General features: G+C 44.1%; 1 long non-coding RNA gene across 1 annotated transcript; it reads left to right on the forward strand.

Moving 5' to 3' along the window:
* The first annotated feature begins 6,452 nt into the window (after window positions 1-6,452).
* LOC124465515 lies at window positions 6,453-11,144 on the forward strand. Its single transcript, XR_006955835.1, has 3 exons — window positions 6,453-6,478; window positions 9,726-10,749; window positions 10,980-11,144. It is a non-coding gene; the product is annotated as an uncharacterized LOC124465515 (long non-coding RNA).
* Window positions 11,145-11,947: the final 803 nt, after the last annotated feature.

Raw genomic sequence — 11,947 nt, forward strand, 5'->3', positions numbered from 1 at the left:
CGTATCGATATCTCCAAAGGAAGTAGAGTTATGCACTGATATTAAACTAAATTCGCTGCTAATGGAGTTTACTTAAAACTGTAGACATGCTAGTCAGTGAAATGCGGGACTGTTGTGCAATTCAGCACTGTAACATTATCGTACCAAACTAGCGATTTTTTGAAACGTTTCAATTAGGAAAATGGTTGCAAATATATATGTTCATGACTTTATATAACACAAAACAAGACTGTCATAATTTTTTTATCAATTAATTAAGCCGAAAATATTACATTTATCGGACTCTCTGGATGATCTGGCCGCCATTGTTGCCGGTCGCGAACTTTTCACATAGCCCTAGGTTTCAAGTAAGCTCCCGATCTTACTTGGTTTTAAGGGGTGTATACCCCTTAGTCTTAGCCCTTCCCCTCGCTCCAAAAGAGTATTGGGACACCACTAGCTCTCACGGGAACGCGCAAAACTAAGGGGAAGGGGTAAGGGGAAGGGGGAAGGGGGAAGGGGGAAGGGGTAAGGGGAAGGGGTAAGGGGAAGGGGTAGGGGGAAGGGGTAAGGGGGAGTATTGGGATTCGGCCTAAGAAGCGGTTGACATTTCAAAGTGGAATTGCATGAAATTGCGCATGGTATTTTATAATGATGTCATCCTGTTAAACTAAACAGATATTCAAATTTAAAACAGGCTAAAAGACTGCAGCTGGATTCAAACCTGCAACCTTATACTTTGCAGGTCACTGTCCCAGTCCATTGAGCTATTCTCAGTGTTGAATAATGTGAAGTTCAGTTACTGTATAAAAAAGTACCCTGTTTCTTCTGAGGTAAGAGTTGTTAGATTCAGCCAAAGTTTAAACTACTCAAATTCAATCATATTTTGACATGCCAACGTGAAATTGTTGATGGTACTTCAGAGTGATATCATCTTGAACCCAATAAGGTTTGAAAACCATCAGTCAAAATGATATTTGATTTATTGACACAAAGATATTGAGGTAATGTGGACATTTACATAAATACACCCCTTTCAGACATTTTGTATTACATTTCTCATTACATTTCACCCTATATAAAAATACACCTGCCCACACACCATCCCCCAATCCATGCCGTTTACCTCCCTCCCAGCACAAGTCAAGCCAAATCAGAAATGCTGTAGCGGACGCATGAAGTTTAGACGTCGACCAAAAATTACCTCGCACAATCAAAACACATTGCTCGCAACACTGTTTCCAGAATTTCTCAAAGATGACTTAGACCGCTTTCCAGAACCACAGTCATCTTACGATCAAGAATAACCTCGTTAGCAAAAGGTCTATGGCACAGCTCATGATCATCTCCTTGCCAACATAAGTTAAAGGCCGACTCTCACTTCCGATTAAACCACACAACATGCACTCTCAGAGTGACCAACGAGATTATTTTAACTAACAAACAACAACATTACAAACATCTAACTGAACGAACGCAACAAATGAAATCCCTTGCATCGCTGTTGTAACCTAACTATTTTCCAGTCTTGGCGTTTCCCATTAAACCACACAACATGCACTCTCAGGGTGACCAACAAGATTATTTTAACTAACAAACAACAATATTACAAACATCTAACTGAACGAACGCAACAACTGAAATCCCTTGCATCGCTGTTGTAACCTAACTATTTTCCAGTCTTGGCGTTTCCCATTAAACCACACAACATGCACTCTCAGGGTGACCAACAAGATTATTTTAACTAACAAACAATAATATTACAAACATCTAACTGAACGAATGCAACAACTGAAATCCCTTGCGGAGCTGTTATAACCAAACTATTTTCCACAAGTCTTGGCGTTTTTTGACATACCGCACTGCATGCTGGGTACCCAAGAGCGCTTACGCTGATGATCTAGCTGTGCTCCGACTTTGTGATATGACGAGATGCTAGTGATGCGCTAAGGTCTCGGCGTCTCCTGAAATGTAACGCGTCTTTCTGCTTTGAAGCTGCGTGCGCATCATCATCAAGACCCCATGTATATGTCAAGATAACATCCAAGCTAACAATTTCGCCAAATCTGACTGCAGCTTTGTATACCATATGTACTGTGTTATGGTTGTTTGAGTTAAACAACTTGCTTAATGAATTCAATGGCTGTTAAATGTCAAATCCAACTATACATTTATAAAAGAGAGAGTTCCAATCAAATCTGAATTATTTTTAAACCTAGAGGTTTAAAAGACAACCTTTGCCTAAACTGACATGCACCAACTCAGAGAACTGAGTTTCAACATCCATTTACACATTTAGTCTCAATTTTTTACTCTATTCTTAAGGCATAACTATGTATAACTTAATGTCTGCACCTCTCTGTCACCAACTGTCTCTGGAGTGGGGGGTGGGGGCTTCACAGGGTGTCTACAGGTGTAAACAAGTTAAAATTAAGACTTTTTAAGACCTTTTAATACCCCTTCCAATTGAAATTAAAGACCAAATTTACGATGGAAATACAGATCAAAAGTGGAAATATACAGTAATCTTCCCAAGATGATACTGTTCAATATGAACAGTATGGTAAAATGACAACAATCGGTTGAGTTTAAGTACATTGACTAAATGTGTGTAATGCGAAAGGATAACACAAAAATGGAATTGCTGTCCTAAATTATATTTTTTATTACACAATGGTGGAGCAGAAACTACAAATTCCATGAATCCCATGGAAACAAAGGCAAATGTGTGAGATGTACTGATGTGGAGCACAAATCATCCAAGAAGCAGTACTTCTCCTGAGTGGTTTTTATTCAGATGACTAATCATTGGATTCAGGTCAAAAGTCTATAACTTGAACTGGTTTCATTACTTAAGACACTAAAAGTCAGCAGCTTGGTATGCTGGGACATGGAAAGGATAACAAATTTAGACTTTCATCAAAGTAAAAAATGCTGGTTTGTCCTTTTTCATCAATATCTTTAAAAAAACAGTCTGCGGAGCTACTGTGTCTGTGGGGTGACTGTCTCTGGAGAGGCAAGCAGGGCCTGCAGGCAGGGGCAAGCAGGGCCTGCAGGCAGGGGCAAGCAGGGCCTGCAGGCAGGGGCAAGCAGGGCCTGCAGGCAGGGGCAAGCAGGGCCTGCAGGCAGGGGCAAGCAGGGCCTGCAGGCAGGGGCAAGCAGGGCCTGCAAGCAGGCCCTAGAATACTAGCAGTATCCCGCTGCACTAGAAGCACTTGACGTCCCAAATAAATCATTAAATACTAAAACAAGGGATCTGAATTTGGTTCTTCAGCAATCCCTAGATTCTGTTGCCCCACTCAAACCAAGGAAAAGAAAAGACAAGAAACTGGCTCCATGGTATTCAGAGGAAACCCGCACTCTCAAGAGGTCCACTAGAAAATTAGAGCATAAGTGGCGTACCACTAAATTGGAGGTTTTCCGCCTGGCCTGGAAGGACAGCCAAATAGAGTACAAGCAAGTCTTCATCAGGTCCAGATCAGAATATTTCTCTAAGTTGATTAGTAAGAACAAACACAACACTAAGTTCTTATTTGATACTGTTGCAAAACTCACTAAGAAAAGTACACTCTGTGTTAGTTCAGATCTCTCTCCCAATGATTTCTTAGATTTCTTTGACCAAAAAATCTATGCAATAAGGGACAAATTACAGACTAGTCCTGGAGGAGTGGCCATCACCACTGATTTTCCCTCTGTACCCAACAACGTGATAGTCCCAAACATTGCAAGTAGCCAAAACATGAAGCATACATTGTGAAAAGCTAAACAAGTGCCAAAGGGAAGACCCATAAGAGCATGCAGTTATACAAGTTACAAATTAAACAGCATGAACCACAAAAGTGCAGGACTGTACCTGTAGAAGAACAATCAACAGTAAAATATTTCACAGCGAGTACAAGACTTAACTTCGTTATATCTAACCTAAAAGAGCAACAAGTCACTCAATAAGAGTCATTGTGATCCTGGAGGAAACTAACTAACAAGTCCAGCCAAGCATTCTTAAGTGCCGTTGTACTCCCGGAACAAGTGCGTCTTGAGCCTTTTCTTGAAGGTGGGGAGACAGTCAGTGTCCCTGATGGAGGTGGGGAGCTGGTTCCACCATTGGGGGGCCAGGCAGGAGAAGAGCTTGTGTTGGGACCGGGCAGTCTTGAGCGGTGGGACCACCAGGCGGTTGTCTGAAGAAGACCGTAGGTGACGGGTGGGGTTGTAAGGCTGCAGGAGAGACTTGATGTAGACAGGTGCAGTCCCGCTCGGAAGGTCAGTACCAGGGTCTTGAATCTGATACGGGCGTTGATGGGTAGCCAGTGGAGAGAGATGAGGAGCGGGGTAACATGGGAGCGTCTGGGTAGATTGAAGACCAGGCGGGCCGCTGCGTTCTGAATCCTCTGAAGAGGGCGGGTTGCACATGCTGGGAGACCAGGGAGCAGCGAGTTGCAGTAGTCCAACTTGGAGAGGACCAGTGCTTGGACTAGCAGCTGGGTGGAGTGCTCAGACAGGTATCTCCTGATCTTCCGGATGTTGTAGAGGGTGAATCTACAAGACCGGGAGACTGCGGCGATGTGGGCCGTGAGGGAGAGCTCGTCATCCATGGTAACCCCAAGGTTCCTGGCAGAGGATGAGGGGGTCACCGTCGCAGATCCCAGGTTGATTGACAGATCGTGGGAGATGGAGGGTTTAGCCGGGATGATGAGAAGTTCTGTTTTGGCAAGGTTCAGCTGGAGGTGGTGCTCGGTCATCCAGGCGGAGATGTCTGCGAGGCAGGCCTCAATCCTAGCTGAGATCCCCGGATCGGTCGGGGGGAACGACAGGTACAGCTGGGTGTCGTCGGCGTAGCAGTGGTAGGAGAAGCCATGGGAGGTGATGATTGGTCCAAGTGAGGTGGTGTACAGAGAGAGGAGGAGGGGTCCAAGGACGGAGCCCTGTGGGACACCGGTGGAGAGCTCGTGGGGGTCTGACAGTTTGCCTCCCCAGGAGACCTGGTAGGATCTTCCCGAGAGGTAGGATGAGATCCACTGGAGTGCAGTGCCAGTGATGCCCATCTCAGAAAGTCTGTAGAGCAGGATCTGGTGGTTAACCGTGTCAAACGCTGCAGAAAGGTCCAGCAGAATGATGACGGATGACCTCGAAGCCGCTCTGGCAGACTGGAGGGCAGTGGTGACTGAAAGGAGGGCAGTCTCTGTGGAGTGGCCGGTCTTGAAGCCCGATTGGTTGGGGTCAAGCAGGTTGTTCTGAGAGAGAAAGTTAGACAGTTGGTTAGATACAGCACGTTCAATTGTTTTAGAAAAGAAGGGTAGCAGTGATACCGGTCTGTAGTTCTGGAGGACAGCAGGGTTAAGGGAGGGTTTTTTGAGTAGAGGGGTAACTCTGGCCTGTTTGAAGGCAGAGGGGAAGGTGCCAGAGGTAAGAGAGGAGTTTAGGACATGGAGCAGAAAAGTTATGATAGAGGGGGAGATGGTTTGAAAGAGAGGGAAGGGGACAGGATCAAGGGGGCAGGAGGTGGGGCGATGAGAGAGAATGAGGTCAGAGAGCTCTGACTCGGACAGGGGAGAGAGAGTTTAGACATTTAGTTGGGTCAGCCATGAAAGGTGAGGGGGTAGGAAAGGTGGGTTTAGGGAACCAACTGCTAATGTCGGAGACTTTTTCCTCAAAGAAGGAGGAGAAGTCGTCTGCTGTCAGGGTGGAGGGCGGGGGTGGGGGAGGTGGGTTAAGAAGGGTGGAGAAGGTAGAGAAAAGTTTGTGGGGGTTTGAAGCAGAGTTAATTTTAAGAAAAGAAGAAGAAGTAGAAGAAAGTAGAGGGTTTTAGCACCAGTTATGTGAGAAGAGAAGGATTTAAGGAGGGAGTGATACTTATCAAGGTCCAGACCGTCTTTGGACTTGCGCCATCTCCTCTCCGCTGCTCGAAGGGTTACTGTATCTTGTTACTATTATAGTTTCTATTACTAGTTGGAGACAACAGGGGAATGGTTGTTTTCATCCTATAAGTATAAGTATAAGTATAAGTTTAACCTATTTTAGAGTTCTTTCCCCTGGAACAGATTTCATGTTCCAACCGAGGGGGGCTTTCGCTGTTTTGGTGTGTGGGGCTGCATCATATACCCTTTTTAGCTCTGTTAAATTGCTGTACTAGTCCACACTTGACCGGTGGAGATCTCATTCTATTATGACTGTAACTGTTAGCTGCTCCTGGCATTCTCTAATCCCTGCTCTCCTCTCTCTGTCCCCCCCCACACATTCCCTGTGGTGTGGGGGGTTGGGGCTGTCAGGACCTGCTTGGTCGTCGGTCTGCCAACGTTGGACCAGGTCGTCACCCGGAATCCAGTCTCCATGATGACCAACAGCGAGTTTCCCGGTCCCATCCAACGTCTTCAAGGCGAACAATGGGTTTTGGTGTTTCAAAACCCATTGACACTGTATGACTATGTTTAGCTTGTGTTCTGCTCCTCTCTCCTACCAACCGTCTCTGGAGGAGGGGATCCCTCTCTGAATTGCTCCTCCCAAGGTTTCTTCCATTTTTTCTCCAGTTGGGAGTTTTTCCTTGTCTTCCTTGAGGGTTTAGGTTAGTTGAGGGGCAGTTCTATGGGCGCAGGTGAAGCCTTCTGTGACATGCTTGCGTGTAAAAGGGCTATACAAATACATTTGATTTGATTTGAACTTATGAACATGACGCGACCAAAACATGTCTGCCGCCTAAGCCTATGTGGTCTCCTTGGCGCATAGGCTAATTATAAAGACTTTCTTGACCCAAATCAAAATTCTGAGCCGACAGGTCCGTGGGGAATTGCTTGTTCTCCTAAAAGCTGCCCTCCTCTATATTTTTGATGAATTCGCCGAGATGCTACATGATTCAGTAATTACACAGAGGGAAAAAGCTAGCTACTTTTCGAGTTCGGTTTTCCGTCACTTCAAACTCACAATCTAAAGTTCTCAAAGTGCTCAAACCTTCACCATAATTCAAGAGTAGTGTACTTTCACGAACCCAATCATTGATTCTAGCTTAAAATGTGTAAAAATAGACCTTACCGAACATGGCTGCCTCCAACACATCTTTCATCCAGTTGAAAACAACAATGGCCGCCAAAATATTATTTATATTCGTAACGGCGAGTTGCGATTGGAAGCGAAATGAGGGTGAGGGTGGGGCTTGGTCAGCACACCATTTCCAGAAAGGATGTGTGTGCGTCTCGACAAGCTTGCGCGTGTGTCAGTAGGTTGACCACCTGTTCCTCTTTTCGCTGTATAGCACAGCATTTTTAATTTGCGACCTGCGGAACAAGGGGTGAAAATGCTCTGTGACACAACGCAAAGTGGGACAGGTGGTCACCCTAGTGTCAAGGGGGAGGATGAGTCTATGAGAATTTGGAGCGTGCGCACTGTGGAGCAATTCAATTGAATTCAATCATATATTGACATACCAAGGTGAAATTGTTTATAGTACTAGAGATTGATGTCGTCTTGAACACTATTAGGTTTGAAAAACAATCAGTCAAAATTATATTTGATTTATTAACACAAAGATATTGAGGCAATGTGGACATTTACATAAATACACTTTTTTCTGCTATTTTGTATTGCATTTCTTATTCCATGTCACCCTATGTAAAGACATGTATTCTACACATCTGTAACTCATTTCAAACCGATTGGGTCCATGGTTTATTGGAAAGAAATCGGGTCCAGGACTTTTTGAGCTATTGGGTCATTTAGTGGAGAAATATAATAAGAATAATAAGAATACTAACAAAAACAATAGGTTTCCTCCTACTGGAGGAACCCTTAGGTTAGAACCCATATTCTTATTAGGGTTCCTCCGGTAGGAGGAAACCTATTGTTTTTGTTAATTAGGGTTCCTCCGGTAGGAAGAAACCTATTGTTTTTGTTAGTATTCTTATTCTTATTATTAATATATTTCTCCGCTAAATGGCCCAATAGCTCAAAAAGTCCTGGACCCGATTTCTTCCAATTTGGCCCAATGATACAACAGGTCACTCATTATTCCCGACGGCTGGTGGCCCATGTGCGCCCATAGGTGGCACTATAAAACACGCCCAAAGTCTACGTGATTTCCCCAGCGCCCCATTACCCCAAAATGCCTGAAAATTGGTATACATTCCTTATTTCTCATTGGGAACAAAAAAGCCTCAAGAACCCATAAGGTCCGCCATGATAGATTTTGCTGTACAGTCCAAATTTGGCACAACCTTCAAAACCCTTCTACTCATAAACCGTAGACCCAATCGACTTGAAATTTGTTCCAGATGTGTAAAATACATGTCTTTACATAGGGTGACATGGAATAAGAAATGCAATACAAAATGGCTGAAAGAAGTGTATTTATGTAAATGTACAAATTGCCTCAATATTCTTTTTGTTAATAAATCAAATATAATTTTGACTGATTGTTTTTCAAACCTAATAGGGTTCAAGACGACATCAATCTTTACTACCATAAACAATTTCACCTTGGTATGTCAATATATGATTGAATTCACTTGAATTGCTCCACAGTGCGCGCGCTCCAAATTCTCACAGACTCATCCTGCCCCTTGACACTAGGGTGACCACCTGTCCCGCTCTGCATTGTGTCGCACAGCATTTTCACCCCTTGTTCTGCACGTCGCATATTGAAAATGCTGTGCTAAACAGCGCAAAGAGGAACAGGTAGTCATCCTACTGACACGCGCGAGACACACATTCTTTCTGGAAATGGTGTGCTGACCAAGCCCCACCCTCACCCTCATTTCGCTTCCAATTGCAGCTCGCCGTTACGAATATAAATTATTTTTCCGCGGCCATTGTTGTTTTCAACTGGAATTGCCTTATAACCGTGCTGGAGGCAGCCACGTTCGGTAAGTCCTATTTTTACACTTTTTAAGCTAGAATCAATGATTGGGTTTGTGAAAGTACACTACTCTTGAATTATGGTGAAGGTTTGAGCACTTTGAGACCTTTAGATCGTGAGTTTGAAGTGACGGAAAACCAAACTCAAAAAGTAGCTAGCTTTTTCCCTCTGTGTAATTAGTGAATCATTTAGCATCTCGGCGAATTCATCAAAAAGGTAGAGGAGGGCAGCTTTTAGGAGAACAAGCGATTCCCCACAGACCTGTCGGCTCAGAATTTGGATTTGGTCGTGAAAGTCTTTGTAATAAGCCTATGCGCCAGGGAGACCGCATAGGCTTAGGCGGGAGCCATGTTTTGGTCGCGCCATGTTCATAAGTTCACCATTTTACAGTTCGGTCGACACCAAAAATGTCGAGGAGGGCAGCCTGTAGGAGATGTGAGAATTGTGCAGATGCTCCGATTATTATTGTGATTTGATGAAAACTTGCTAGTGGAGTGAGACTGCGTCCCGGGGGTACATTGTTTTGATTTAGCCTCATAGACAGACTTGGCTCGCTCACTGACAGTGTGTAAACAATATTGTAGTTCACTCAATTCTACTCCTTAAACATCAGGGAGGGCTGCTTTTGTAGACAAGAGCCTGCTGAAGATAGCCAGTATATAGGATCTTTCAAAACAAGCCTATTTCATTCGTCAATTGCCTGAGAAAGCGACCTACGTTATCCAGGCTAGTTTCACTCGGTCAGCCGATTTAAAGGTCTCTAACAGTCAGAATCACTGTTCACAGGCAAAGGTCGAGCTGGGGCCCGTTCGTCTTAAGGGTTGAAGCTAAGTTAATCAATTGTCCCTTTAGCCCGTTAACATTAGCGAGCTAATTGAGAACATGGATCCTTTCTTCACTTTTACAGGTCTGGAGGGTCATGCAGAGGCCTGTTCAACAGAGGATGCTGAGTGTAACAGAGGATGATACCCCGCAGCCTTCACCCCTACTTGTTTGCCTACAGAGTGAACAGATCCACAGGAGATGCAGTGGCGACAGCACTCCATGCCGCTCTGTCACAACTGGAGCGGCAGGGGAGCTATGTGCGGATGCTCTTTGTGGATTACAGCTCTTTATTCAAGGCAATCCTCCCACAAAAGCTGGTGGTCAAGCAGCGGGACCTCGGGCTCCCTTTTACCACATGCAGGTGGATCAGCAGCTTCTTCTCTGGCCGCAGACAGAGAGTCATAGTGGGCCATCACACATCCACGGCCTTTAGCCCCAGCACTAGCTTCCCCCAGGGCTGTGTGCTCAGTCCCCTGCTCTACTCCCTCTACACACACGACTGCACCCATGTTCATCACAGTACCACCATTGTGAAGTTTGCCGATGACACCACAGTGGCGCGGCTCATCTCTGGGGGGGAGCATGGCCAACAACCTTCTCCTTAACACTGCAAAGACAAAATAACTCATAATAGACTACAGGAGAAAGAAGACTGAGATCACACCATTGACCATCAGCCGGATCAGTGTGGAGAGGGTGGCAGACTTTCGCTTCCTGGGGGTCCACATACAGGACAGCCTATTCTGGCGTGTGAACACCTCTGAGCTGTTGAAAAAGGCCCCGCAGAGACGGTACTTCCTGAAAACCCTCAGGAGGAGTAACATCACACAAAGACTGCTGGGGGTCCTTCTACCGAGCCTCCATTGAAAGTATACTGACATACTGCATAAGCATTTGGTATACCAGCTGTACAGTGGCTTAGACAAAAATGCTCCAGAGGGTCATCAACACCGCTCAAAAGATTGTTGGCTGCCCTCTCCCCGCACTGGGAGACCTACACAGATCCCGTTGTCTCAAAAGAGCCCAGAACATCATAAGATATTTCACATCCTGGGCACTCCCTGTTTGAAATGTTGCCGTCAGGCAGACGGTACAGATCAATCAAGGTAAGGACAAACAGACTCAAACAAAGTTTTTATCCAACTGCAATAACCACTGTCAATGCTGCCAAAAAATTATGTGCACAATGTCATGTTTTATGTGATGACTGTGGATGTATGACTGGGTGTGTTGTTTATGGTACTGTCTCAGGTATATTTATTCTGATTTGTTAGTTATTGTTGTTTATTTGAGTAATTTTTGTACTCTAGTAATTTTATCCTTTTATTGATTTTAGGCCAATGAATGTTGCACTGACTGGAAGCACTTAAATTCCGTTGTACCTGTGACAATGACAAATAAAGATATATCAGGATGCAACACAGGATGCTGTGAGCAACACAGACCCCTTGCTGGACTACCCCTCTCTAGCTGCCAGCCTTCCAGAGACAGACAGTACAATACAAAATGGCTGAAAGGGGTGTATTTATGTAAGTGTCCACATTGCCTCAAATCTTTGTGTCAATAAATCAAATATATTTTTGACTGATGGTTTTTTAAACCTAATAGGGTTCAAGATTACATCTTCTAAAGGAACCATGCGCAATGTCATCTTAATATGTTAAAATATCACTGAATTACAGCTGTTTAAACTGTGGCCGAATGTAACAATGCATGCCACGGGATAAACTGCATCCTTTTTTCATACAGTAAATGACCAAGTTATTTCCCACATTGAGAATAGCAAATGGGCTGTTCTGCAAAGTGTATGGTCATAGGTTCAAATCCACCCATGGCCCTTGAGTGTGTTATGTTACTAATTATCTATTTAGTTAAACAGGAATCCAACCACAGGCATTGAGCCTCTCATGATACTGATTATTTATTTAGTTAAACAGGTGTCTAGGTACACCATAGAATGACTAGCTGTATAGTCAAAATAGTAATGGTAATGTTTCATTCTGAGGGGATTCCTACACAATAGCTAAATCTGGCTCTTTTTTCAAAGTTTTCCTTGTACATGGTAGTTGCTATGGCTCAGGGGTATTGACAATTGCGGTGGAAATTTGAGAATGAATACACCCAAAGCTGCTAGAATGTAGTAAGTATTTATAAGTGTGTTTGCTGCAAGCAAAAACACTATTTTTATTCTGCATACTTATTATTGTTGGAATGCTGCTTCAGCATTCCAAGAATTGTTCTTTGAATCTTTATTGTTGGAATGCTGCTTCAGCAGTATTGTTCTTTGAATCTTTATTCAACTTC

Source organism: Hypomesus transpacificus, unplaced genomic scaffold, assembly GCF_021917145.1.
Source record: "Hypomesus transpacificus isolate Combined female unplaced genomic scaffold, fHypTra1 scaffold_52, whole genome shotgun sequence".
In the NCBI taxonomy this organism is placed as follows: domain Eukaryota; kingdom Metazoa; phylum Chordata; class Actinopteri; order Osmeriformes; family Osmeridae; genus Hypomesus; species Hypomesus transpacificus.